This window comes from Aquarana catesbeiana, linkage group LG05, assembly GCF_042186555.1.
Source record: "Aquarana catesbeiana isolate 2022-GZ linkage group LG05, ASM4218655v1, whole genome shotgun sequence".
NCBI classification, from domain to species: domain Eukaryota; kingdom Metazoa; phylum Chordata; class Amphibia; order Anura; family Ranidae; genus Aquarana; species Aquarana catesbeiana.
In genome coordinates this window covers 473,659,940-473,672,832 of record NC_133328.1, presented here as the reverse complement: position 1 = coordinate 473,672,832, position 12,893 = coordinate 473,659,940, and the positions used below count along the sequence as shown (strand labels likewise).

The window sequence follows — 12,893 nt, the reverse complement described above, 5'->3', positions numbered from 1 at the left end:
TTGTGATTGTTAGAACCTTGCGGGTTTCAGGACTGCTAGTACATAATACTAGTCTATAGTTATCGGATCTGATCGTAAAGGTTGTGTGAAAGGACCCCTTAGGCCCCTTAAACACGGCAAGCCTGCTCAGATCTGCCTGTCCTTTTTTTTTCAAGCGGATCCGAGCGGGCCATCTATTGACTCCTATGGGGAGATGGGTGTCACCGGAGATGTGACTGCTGTCACCTGTCTGCCATCTGATCTGCTAAAATCAGACATATGGCGATACGTTCGTCATCCGTCTTGGCCAATCGGATAGGCTGAGATTTGACGAAAACGGACATGCTGTCCGTTTTTCGGCCGATCTTCTCTGTAGGAATCGGCGGCGCTCTGACAGGCCCCTCCCCGCTCAGTGAACAGAGATTGACCTGTCATCCGCCGGCTCAGCGGAGATCAACGGAGCGATCTCCTGCTGAGCTGGCAGACTCCGCTGAACGGATCCGTCTCGTCACCTTTTGTACTCTTTAAAAAAGAAAAAAGGGAGATATCAGCCAATGGGAGTTTGCTTGGCTCCCCCCACTTTCCCTGCTGGCACCTTTCATGATGGTCCTCGGCCCCCAGGAGAGACAGCTGAGCCTGGGACACATGAAGGAAAGGGTGCTTGGAGTTATTGGTGCCATCTTCTGCAGCATGTAGAAGTGATCAACTAGCATTACAGCCTCCTCAATCACTTCTACACTTCTGCACCGTGTATCGTAAACCATTGCAATGATTAAAAATGATTAGATTCACTTTTCTTTTAATCTCAGTGCTGCTGATCTCCTCTAGTTTTCTTTAGCCACTTCCTATCTACAGACACTTGCTCCAGCATCAGCTGTACATCATTGCTCTGAATCCGCCTCCTGACCGCATGCTGTTTCCAGCAGTTACACATATAAAAGAGTGACAAGGCAGGAGCACAGTCGGGAGTGGATTGTCACCCCATAACAGGAAGTGCTTGAACAAGGACCTTCGTAGTAGGATCCCCCAAGATATATGCAAGTTTTTTTTAATATTTCCAAAAGTTTGAAATTACATTAATATGTTAAGGCTTAAATGAGAACTTGGCATTTGGGTTTACATCTACTTTTAAAACCCTTGCATGTTTTCATGGTCAAAGACAAGGTTTGTTATGATATGTTGCCAGTAAGCTAGCTGTCCCTGGAGACATCAAGGTTTATTATTAGCATAATGGGAAGTACACAAGTTAGCGAAGAATTTTCTTTCAGTTTTCTGCCACATAGCTGTAGAAGGATTGTTTTGGTGCAGTCATTACATTTCTATGAAATCGAACATCTTGCAGGTGTGTTAATTAGAGACTTCTGTGTGCGCGGCTGTAAATATAGGAAAATAAGCAGAAACTTAAGTGGTATGTGGATAAGCTTCAACAGGTTTTTAGCTTTGATTTGCTGGGTGTAGTATGTGAGCTTTCAACTACTTTCCCTGGAGTTCACCCTTTTGTTTGTCCACTATTTTATTTACAGTCTCTGATGGTAAAATCCATAGTGAAGTTGTAAGTACCGGTATTTTTTAAAATTTTTTTTTAATTTAATTTTTCACGAATACATTTTAGACTATATGTAAGGCTAGCCATACACATTAAGGCTCCATTCACATTAGCGTGTCTCCAAAGTCGCACGATTTCCAGTATGGCTTTGAAATGTGACTTTTGGTGTGATATTAATCTGACTTTACAATCTGTGGATCAAAATCTCATCAAAAGTCGCACCAAAGTAGTGCAAGCACCTTATAAAAGTCCCTGTGACTTTAAGTCTCACCAATTTGAACGGGTGCCATTAAAAGGAATAGGGTGGGTCTTGTCATGTGACTTTGATGTCGAAAGTCGCATGACAAATCGCACAAATGTGATTGGAGGCTAAAAGAGAAGTGTAGCCAAATGTTTTTCTCCTGTGACCCACGTTAGCCTAGGTTCACACTATTACAGCTTTACGTGGGGGAGTTATTAAATTGGAGCTCCACCCAAAAGGGAAAGGTCTGCTTATTTGCCTATTCTCCCCTCCCCCCCTCCTCCCCACTGCCACATTTTGACCTTTCGGGGAGGGGGGGGGGGTTCCTGGTTAGTACAGGTACCCAGTCCCACTTCCGCCTGACTTTGCCATGCGAAAACTCATCCAGCAGTTCGGCCCCCCTCCTCCTTCCCCCGGGCTGTTCACAAAACGCAGCAGGGAACCGGTTGGATTCCCTTAGCCGAGATGGCAGCGGCAGCACCTGAGAGCTGATTTTTGAAAATCGACTCGGTGAAGACACCGCTGGATTCGTGGACAGGTAAGTGTCCTAATATTTATAAGTCAGCAGCTACAGTATTTGTATTATATTTTTTTCTGAAGGAGCCTGGACCTCTTCTTTAAGAATGAATGGTTTTCAAATGACTACAATGTCATACCTCCTCTATGCAATGGTTTTGTACAGAGCAGCTCCAATCCTCTTTTTCTTAGGTTCCCTGCCAGCACTCTTGGCAATTCTTTATTTAAAGTGTCCACCATACACAGAGTAGTAAATCACATTAGACCGATACATGCATGAAGTGACCCCAGAGAGGTCCTGAACTAACTTCAGTTATAGCTGGCATGAAGTGCGTGCATGGGTGACCTTTCCGAAACACCTGGCAATAACAAAATCAACAGAGTTTAAAGTGGGGTAGGAGGCGTCGCCTCTCTTGGATCAAGTTGTTGCTGCTACCATGAATGCACAGGATAAAGCTTTTTTAAGGGGAGGAGGGGTGGAGAGAGTGGGGCAGTAAGACTGGTGTAGTTGGCGGCAGAGGGTTGAAAGACCCCAAAGGCGGGACATTGGGATACATGGTCTTAGTACACTTAGGATGCGAATAGGGCCTTCCCTTCTTCCGAGAATGTGAATATGTTCCAATGGATCCCAATTTTGGAATAAGGCTCATGACTTTTTTTAAAATTTAATTTAATTTTTTTATTGTTTTTAAGTGTAAATGTGAGATCTGAAGTCTTTTTGACCCCCAGATCTCACATTAAAGAGGCCCTGTCCATGTAATAGGAATAAAAGTGATCCAAAAATGTTTTTTTTTTTTTTTTTTTTTTTTTTTTATCACTTGCTGACCAGCAGCCGTCTTTATACTGTGGCAAGATCCCGCAAATGCCGTAGGTGTATGTTGACTCTGGGAACTCACTTTTGTGAGTCCGCGCACGCTCCCATTGACCAGCGGGGAAGTTAATCAGTGGGTCTGGCAGACTCTGTCCGCCGGCCACCCGCAATCGTTCCCTGCAGTGACAGAATGGGGATCTGCCTGTGTAAACAAGGCAGATCTTCATTCTGACAGGGGAGATCACATAGATCCTGTCTTTCTGCTGTGCAGGAAGAAGGATCTGTGCGTTTCCCCAGTCACACAGTCCCCTATACAGTTAGAAAACACCTGCTGGGAACACATTTAACCCCTTGATCGCCCCTGATGTTAACACTTTCTTTGCCAGTGTCATTAGTACAATAACAGTGCATATTTTTAGCACTGATCACTGTAACGTCACTGGTTCCCAAAAAAGTGTAAAAAATGTCAGGTGTCCATTCTGTTCGCCGCAGTCCTGCAAAAAAATCACTGATTGCCACCATTACTAGTAAAAAATAAAAATGCCATACATCTATCCCCTATTTTGTAAATGCACTACCTTTTGCACAAACCAATCAATATATGCTTATTGGGATTTTTTTTTTACCAAAAATATGTAGCAGAATACAAAACGCATAGGTAATCAATTTCCACTAAAAGAAAGCTCTATTTGTGGGGGAAAAACCCATCAATTTTGTTTGGGTACAGCATCACACGACTGCACAATTGTCAGTTACAGCGACGCAGTGCTGTATCACAAAAAATAGCCTGGTCAGGAGGTGGGTAAATCCTTCCGAGGCTGAAGTGGTTAAAGGGACAGTAAAAATAAAAAAATATTAAGTAAAAAAGGGAGAAAATGGTTAAAGTACCCCATCCCTCCGAGCTCTCGTTTAGAAGCGAACGCATACGCAAGACGCACCCACATATGTAAGCTACGCATGTGAGGTATCGCTGCGATCGTTGGAGCGAGAGCAATAATTCTATCACTTGATATCTTCTGTAACTCTAAACTGGTAACCTGTAGAAATATGTTAACGTCGCCTATGGAGATTTTTAAGTACCAGAGTTTGTCGCCGTTCCACGAGCGGTTGCAATTTTAAAGCATGACATGTTGGGTATGAATTTATTCAGCGTAACATTATCTTTCAAATTACAGAAAAACATTTGGCAAACTTTACTGTTTTCTTATTTTTTAATTAAAAAAAAGCCCCCCCCCCAAAAAAAAATGTGTTTGTAAGACCGCTGCGCAAATATGGTGTGACATAAAGTATAGCAAAGATCTCCATTTTATTCTCTAGGGTCTCTGCTAAAAAATATATAATGTTTGGGGGTTCTAAGTAATTTTCTAGCAAAAAAAAAAAAGTTATTCTAACTTGTAAACAAGAAGTGTCAAAAATAGGCTTGGTCCTTTAAGTGGAGGTGGCATAGAACTGACTTGTAGGTTTTCTCAGGAATATTTGTGACATGTAGGAGAAAGCAAGCAGGGCCTTCTGGAACAATGTAATCTGTGAATTTTTGAGAAATGTGATGTACCTCCTTCTAGAAGCCTTCCAATTTTGGACAGGACCAAAAATACATAGTAAAGTCTTTTTCTTCCTGACCTCTCCAGCAACTGTCAGGGTTGAAGGAGAATATTTATGAAGTATTGAGGGTATACAGTACCACCCCGTGAGAAGTTTAAAATTGGTTTCTTGGGCAGGTGTACAGAAGTATGATATTAAAGCAAAACGGATAATCCGCTTGTGCAGTGATATACTTTTTATGTGTGATAAGTTATTGGTGACAAAGGTGTGTGTGCCAAAATGTGATTGAAACGCCCCCCCTTTCCCCAACCATGCCTTTTTTCAGAAGGTAAAAATATAATGTACTAGACTTGAGGGGAAGCTTCCCAACCATGCATGTAGTTTGTAAATATAGACTGCTTCAGGATGACTTTTTTGCATACCATGATTGCCATCCTTCCTAATGCCTGCCCCTTTTTGCTTAACATATGAGCTGGACACAAAACATGAAGTACTCCAGGCGTTGTGTTTTTCTGTTATACCATCTCAAGTTTGTATTAAATCTCTGCAACTGTGAATTGAATTGATCTTGTCATTTTAAAGCCATGTTAAACCCAAAACCAAATATATATTCTATTGCAGCTTACCAATTATTGAATGGTGGTGGCTGTCTTCTTTTTTTTTTTTCCCTTCTTTTCTTAGTTGCCCCCCCCCCCTGTTTCCACTTGGTGATCTGGCCAGTAATACACCTCCTGTATTAGCGTGACCCCACTCTGGATAAATAAGTGCAGGGAGAACCTTATGTACGGCAATATTATCAGAGTTCGATGTATTAGCAGTTTTAAATACACTTACAAATTGAAGCCAAACTCTAGCTAATACTTTATATTCAGTTACAGCAAACCATTTTTTTTTTTTTTTTTTGCTTTTGGGATAAAAGTTGTGCATAAAAGCTGATCATTGGAAGCACCCCTGATAGTGTTAAATGGTTTGTCTTATCTCTGTAACTGATGCATTCTGCTGGAGAGCTTGGTCTTTTAACAGACAGACGTACTGGTTGGATCACCAGATGAAAATGGAAGAAAGAGTCTAAAAAATGAATGCAGCTATTACATCTAAAAAAAAAAAAAAAAAAAAAAAGCTGCCATGTAATGTTTGCTTTTGGGTTTAATATCACTTTAACAATGTTTTATTTATCGATAAAATCTTTTGAACTTTAGAGCTACAGTACCTTTTACAGAGTCCTCCTTACCCGCCTATCAGTGTACACGCATCCTGATGATTGTTATTTACTGAGCAGATTAGTGAAAAGATTCAGACAACTGGTTGATGTCTCTTGACTTGCTTTGTTGAAGAAACATCCTTTTGTGACGTTGGAGCGGAATATGTAGAAACCTGTTATTTGCTAACAAAAGTAGATGTCACAGGATGTGGGTACAACATCTGCTACAGTGAGCTTGATGAGATAAAAGCGCACACATTTTTACAGATGGTAGTGCTCATTTTGTGATTCCCAGCCAGTGTGTCAGAACACTTTTGTGGCTGGATGTTACTGAAGTATTCTAGTGAGATTTGGTTAAAAAATATTAAATAAAATGCTGGTTAAGTCCACTGGTGATGTCAGCTTTTCTGTTTTCATACAGTTTTACTGATCTGAGCTTTGTGTTTTGTGCGGGGTCAATTATGCAGTCAGAAATAATAACATCGTGGTATAAGTATTCTTTATTGCATTTGTGGTTAAAGTGTTATTAAACCCACAGTACTAAAATCCCTCCTGTTTGCACTAAAGCATGCTTGTTATACTCACTGGAACCTAAGGGGTAAATCCTCTGCATTGTGTTAAAACACCATTTTCTCTGATCCTCCCCTTCAACGCCCCAATCTATCTCCTGATAAGACAGAGCCTTGGGTGCAAGCTGCACATGCTCAGTTTGGTGTGTATTGCTAGAGTTTTTTTTTTTCTTGGGAGGGTGCATGTAATGGGCACTGGCCAGAAAGAGGGTCAGGGGTCTTGCAGCCTCATAGGACAATTGGGGGAGAATGAAAACTCTTCCTACAAGCTTTAACCAGACAGTGATACAAGTCACAAGACTGTTAAATCCTGCTGATGAGAAAAGGTATTATCTGTTTACTAAAACTATTTCCATGTACTGTGGGAGACCAGATGGGGTTAATGCAGGGTCCAGGGCTTAGTAACACTTTAAAGTGAGGCTGAGGAGATTAAAGTTAGGATATATATATGTGTGTGTGTATGTATGTATATATGTATGTATGTATATATATATATATATATATATATATATATATATATATATATATATATATATATATATATATATATATATATATATATATATATATAGTGCCGATGCTCATGACCGGCGGTCGCGATGACCACCGGCCACGAGCGATCGCGGGCACGAGGCAGAACAGGGATGTTTGTATAATCCGTCTACTCAATTAGAACACAGTCAGGGAACACAGTTAACCCCTTCCCTGCCAATGACATTTATACAGTAATTAGTGCATTTTTATAGCGCTGATCGCTATATAATCGTCAATAGTCCCAAAAGTGTCCCATGTGTCTGCCATAATGTCGCAGTCACAATAAAAATCGCAGATCGTCATCATTACTTGGGAAAAAAAAAAAATAATAAAAATGCCATAAATCTATCCCCTATTTTGTAGACGCTATAACTTTTGCGCAAAACTGGTCAATATACGCTTATTGCGGTTTTTGGGTTTTTTTTATTACCAAAAATATGTACTACATATCGGCCTAAACTGAGCAAAAAATTAGCTTTTTTTTTTTTAAAAAAAAACATTGGGGATATTTATTATGGCAAAAAGTACAAAATTGTGTTTTTTGTTTTTTTTTTTTTTTTTTTTTTTTTTTTTTTCAAAATTGTTGCTCTTTTTTTGTTTATAGTGCAACAAATAAAAACTGCAGAGATGATCAAATACCACTAAAAGAAAGCTCTATTTGTGGGAAAAAAAGGACGTCAATTTTGTTTGAGTACAGTGTCGCACGACCGCACAGTTGTCAAAGTGACGCAGTGCCGTATCGCAAAAAGTGCTCTGGTCATTGAGTAGCCAAATCTTCCGGGGCTGAAATGGTTAAGGATAGCAATCACTTGAAGCCATTAATTATCACATAGTTTTTTGGATCCTTTTAAAATTGCAATAACAGAAATCACCCAGATGGCCCTGATCAAAGGTTTACATACCCTGGAATGTTTGGCCTTGGTAAGGACACAGAAGGTGGCACACACAGGTTAATTTCTCACATTTGTGGCTTTTAAAATCACTATTAGTGTCTGTGTATAATAGTCAATGAGTTTGTTAGCTCTGAAAATGGATGCACTAAGCATGCTAGACACTGAGCCATGAGGAGGTAGAAAAGAACAGTCAAAAGACCTGCGTAAGAAGGTAATGAAATTTTACAAAGCTGGAAAAGGATATAAAAAGATACCCAAAGCCTTGAATATGCCAGTCAGTACTGTTTGATTACTTATTAAGAAGTGGAAAATTCGGGGGTCTTTTTGATACCAAGCCAAGGTCTTCATGGTAGACCAAGAAAGATTGCAGCCACAACTGGCAGAATAATTGCCCAGGATACAAAGAAAAGTTCACAGTTAACCTCAGGAGAAATACAGGCTGCTCTCCAAAAAGATGGTGTGGTTTTTAACCACTTAAGGTCCAAGCCCCATTAATTAATTTTTTAAATATTGTCAAAGATAATGTTATGCCGAGTAAAATGATACCCAACATGTCACGCTTCAAAATTGCACCCACTCGTGGAATGGCGACAAACTTTGACCCCTCAAAATCTCCATAGGTGACGTTTAAAAAATTCTACATCTTGCATGTATTGAGTTACAAAGGAGGTCTAGTGCTAGAATTATAGCTCTCGCTCTACTGATCGCGGCGATACCGCACATGTGTGGTTTGAATACCGTTTTCATATGCGGGTCCTACTCACGTATGCTTTGGCTTCTGCACGCAAACTCGGCGTGATGGGGCGCGTTTACATTTTTTTTTCTTATTTATTTTACCTTTTTATTTTTTATTTATACACTGTTTTTAAAAAAAAAAAAAAAAAAATAACTGTCGCTTTTATTCCTATTACAAGGAATGTAAACATCCCTTGTAATAGAAAAAAAAGCATGACAGGACCTCTTAAATATGAGATCTGGGGTCAAAAAGACCTCAGATCTCATATTTACACTAAAATGCAATAAAAAAAAAAAAAAAAAATTGTCATTTAAAAAAAGAATTAAAAAAAAAATGGCCCTTTAAGAGCTATAGGCGAAAGTGATGTTTTGATGACGCTTCTGCCCTGCAATGTCATGGAGACGGGTGGGGACCATCTTCCCCTCACTGCAGACTGCTTTGGTAAGCGGCGAAGGGCATCGGAGCTGTGGCAGGAGGGGGGCCCTCTCCTGCCACCGATAAAAATGATCTTGCAACGAATCCGCCACAGAGACAACTTCTATCTTGAAGCGGACCACCGGCCGAACACAAGGATACCGGGGGAATGGCCGCTAGCTGCTGCCATAACAGCGATATCCTCCTTCAAAGTCAGGACGTATATCGGCGTGCAGCGGTCTGGAAATGGTTAAGGAGCACAATTCAACGTTACTTGAACAAAAAGCTGCATGGTTAAGCTGCGAGAAGGAAGCCTTTACTGCGCCAATGCCACAAACAAGCATGTCAAGGTGGTGTTAGACATATTGTAACCAGGCTTTTTTGTGGAACTTGTACAGTAAAGGCTTCTTTCTGGCAACTTGAATAGAAACGGCAAATGCCATCGCTCAGAAAACTGGCATAATGGCTTACAGTCAATTAGACTCAGTAAAAGTAACTGAATAAAAACAGGACTGGAAGGGGATATAAAATCTATTGTGAAAACAATTATAAAAAGTCCATGGATAAGGTTAAATAGCCCATTCAATTATGGGAGGTAATGGATCTTGAAAGCTTGATGAAGATGGCAAAGTCTATTAAATAACAAGCACTAAGGGCAGCTCTTCTCAAGAGTGAAGCCAACTTTGGATAACACGTGAAAAAAAAGCACAGAAAAAGCTGTTTTCTGTGCTTCCTTTCTGGCAACTTGAACATGCAGCTCTTGTTTGTTCAAGTATTATCGAATTGTGCTCCTTAAAAACAACCACACCATCTTTTTCCAGAGCAGCCTGTATTTCTCCTGAGGTTACCCGTGGGTTTTTCTTTGTATCCCGAACAGTTCCTGTGGCAGTTGTGGCTGAGATCTTTCTTGATCTACCTGACCTTGGCTTGGTATCAAGAGATCCAAAAATGTTCCACTTAAGTGATTGAACAGTACTGACTGGCATATTCAAGGCTTTCAATATCTTTTTTATAACCTTTTCCATCTTTGTAAAGTTTCATTACCTTGTTACACAGTTCTTTTGACTGTTCTTTTCTACCTCCTCATGGCTCAGTGTCTAGCCTGCTTAGTGCATCCATGTGAGAGCTGACAAACTCATTAACTATACACAGACACTAATTGGGATTTAAAAAGCCACAAATGTGGGCCATTTTAACCTGTGTGTGCCACCTTCTGTGTCTGTACCAAGGCCAAACATTCCAGGGTATGTAAACTTTTGATTGGGTGATCATTTAAAAAGGATACAAAAAACTACGTGATAATAAAATGGCTTCATGTGATTGCTATCCTTAAATAAAATAAAGTTTTTTGGCATGATCACTCATATTTTCAATATTAATGCCAACATTTCACAATATAATATGCAAACTAATATGTAAATATGCAAACTTTTGAGCACAACTGTGTCTTTATCTAGAGAGAGGGAGATATTTTAGCACTGTTTTTATGCTTACACATATTTTTACTATATATACATATATTATGGCACGATTCTTGCCAAAATGATCACAATTTTTTTTCTTAGAATAAATATCATGATTCTTGTGGCGTAACATCTTTCATATTATACAAAATTGGGCTAACTACTGTTTAGTTATTTTTTTTTGTATTAATTTAAGTGTATTTTTCCCCCAAAAAATTCCTTTTGAAAAGATCGCTGCACAAATACAGTGCGACATAAAATATTGCAACAGCCACCATTTTACTCTCTAGTGTAGGGTCTCTGCTAAAGAAAAATATATAATGTTTGCGGTTCTAAGAAATTTTCTAGCAAAAACAATGATTTTACCTTGAAACCAACAAGTGTCAGAAAAAGGTTTAGTCTTTAAGTGGTTAAACTGCCCTCATTTACAGACCAAAGTTAATTCCTTTGATCTAAAGAACAAAACGCTACAGTATTTGTAGTTAGCTCAGCACTGAGTAATGTTGTGAAACTTGGCACACTGCCTGTTTTTTCTTTCTGTTTTTTTTTTTTTTTTTCTTCTTTTTTCTTTTTTTGACAGCTGTCGGCTTGAGCAGAGAACTCTGCATAGAATCGTGAAAATGCTTTAAGATTGCGAGGAGGGAAAAATTACAATCTTGATTCCTAATTATTAAGGATGAGCTCCGGCGTGTTCGCACAGCCCACGTGCAGAGCCCGCCAGGAAGTCGCCGCTGCGCTAATCACTGGCAGTGAGACATTTCCCGATCTCTGCAGCCGCGCATCGGGACAAAGTCTCAATGCCTGTGATTAGCGCTGCGCAATGGCGACTTCCTGGCAGGCTCAGCGCGTGGGCTGTGCGAACACGCCAGAGCTCATCCTTACTAATGATTAATCGTGCAGCTCTGATATATGTACAGAAACAAACTCCCATAACTGACAGGGCTATCTGCCACATAGAATCTTGTGGTTATTAAGGTAAATGAGTGGCAGTGAGAGGTCTGTAGGCAGCAAGGGGTTAAGCACTGGCCACACCTTGCTCCCCACCTGGGGTGTAATTGGTCTTCCCTGGGATAATTAGGTTGGTGCTGAGAGAGGAAACAATTGGACTGTGTGTCAACAGTACTGCAGTATAGTCTGTTTATTAAACAGGAGGCTTACATTTGCTGGCTCTTGCTTTGGGATTGTGTTTTCTTACCTCTCTGTGAACTCACCACTTGAAGCTGAACCCCACTAATAAAAAAAAAAAAAAAAAAAAAAAAAAAAAAAGATATATATATTACACATATATTACACACACATACTCCGTATGCTGCTGTCCCTTAAAGCGCAGTTCTACCCAAAAGTGAAACTTCCACTCACTGTACTCCTTCCCCCCTTCAGTGCCACATTTGGCACCTTTGGCGGGGGGGGAGGGGCAACACAGGATACCTGTCTTTCACCGGTATCCTGTTCCCACTTCCGGGAGCCTCAGCCACAGGTGTTGACGTCGCCGCCCGGGCTCCCTCCTCCTTCCCCGGCCGCCGGGCCAGTAGGAGAGAGAAGCGGAGCCTTGTGCATGTGCAGTAGGGTTCCCGGTGTGAAGCCATAAGGCTTCGCTCCAGGGTTCCCTTACTCGCAATTGAGGTGGCATGTACCCGAAAGCTGATGGAAACATGGGATGACAATTGGAAACATCAGCTGCGGTGCCGACATCGCTGGACTCCAGGACAGTTAAGTGTCCGATTTATTAAAAGCACCTGCAGTATGCCCAGCTGCTGGCTTTTAATTTTTGCAGCGGTGGGCAGACCTCCGCTTTAAGACTGCAGTGCGCATGCTTCGGTTAAGTCACCAGCTGTAAAGCATGCCAGGATCTCCTAAACGGTGAACGTTTAGGAGATATTAATTTTACCCTTAGGTGAGCTTTATTATACTCTTACCTGTAGCTAAAAGTTGCAAAGCAGAGGTTACTACTGCTTTTAATATTGAAACAATGAATTGCATATTTGTTTGGTGTATGGGTTTTTTTTTTTTTCCCTGCTTAGCAGCAGTTTGTCATTTTGACTTCTGTTGATCTTTGGTTCACATTGCATCGTTTTGACATGTCAAATCGCATGCCAAATTGGCTGCTATTGCCGGCAATGGCACCATCCGAATCAGTGTGACGCGATCGCCAAAAGTAGTTTCTGTACTACTTTTGGCGACTTCGGGGTGTGATTTCAAGACACCTGTGCAGAAACCCGCACAGATGTCTCTGAAATTGCCCCCGAAGTCGGCACTGACATGCAGGAATGAAATCGTGCGAGTTCATTCCTGCTATCAGTGTGAACCTAGAAGGAAGGGACATGCTAGAAAACATCAGTGGCGGTAGCCACTGATCAGTGGTTTCTGATAGCAGCCGATTTCGCTGTCAGAATACAATGTCTCATTGGGGGGGAGTTCTCCATCTACGTTGTGAGGTTGGAGGGACCT

At 40.8% G+C, this 12,893-nt stretch overlaps 1 protein-coding gene across 2 annotated transcripts in view; it reads left to right on the top strand.

The window, feature by feature from the left end:
• The window catches only part of ROCK1 (Rho associated coiled-coil containing protein kinase 1), a 228,886-nt gene that overhangs the window by 22,901 nt on the left and 193,092 nt on the right, over nucleotides 1-12,893 (top strand). The window lies entirely within an intron of this gene.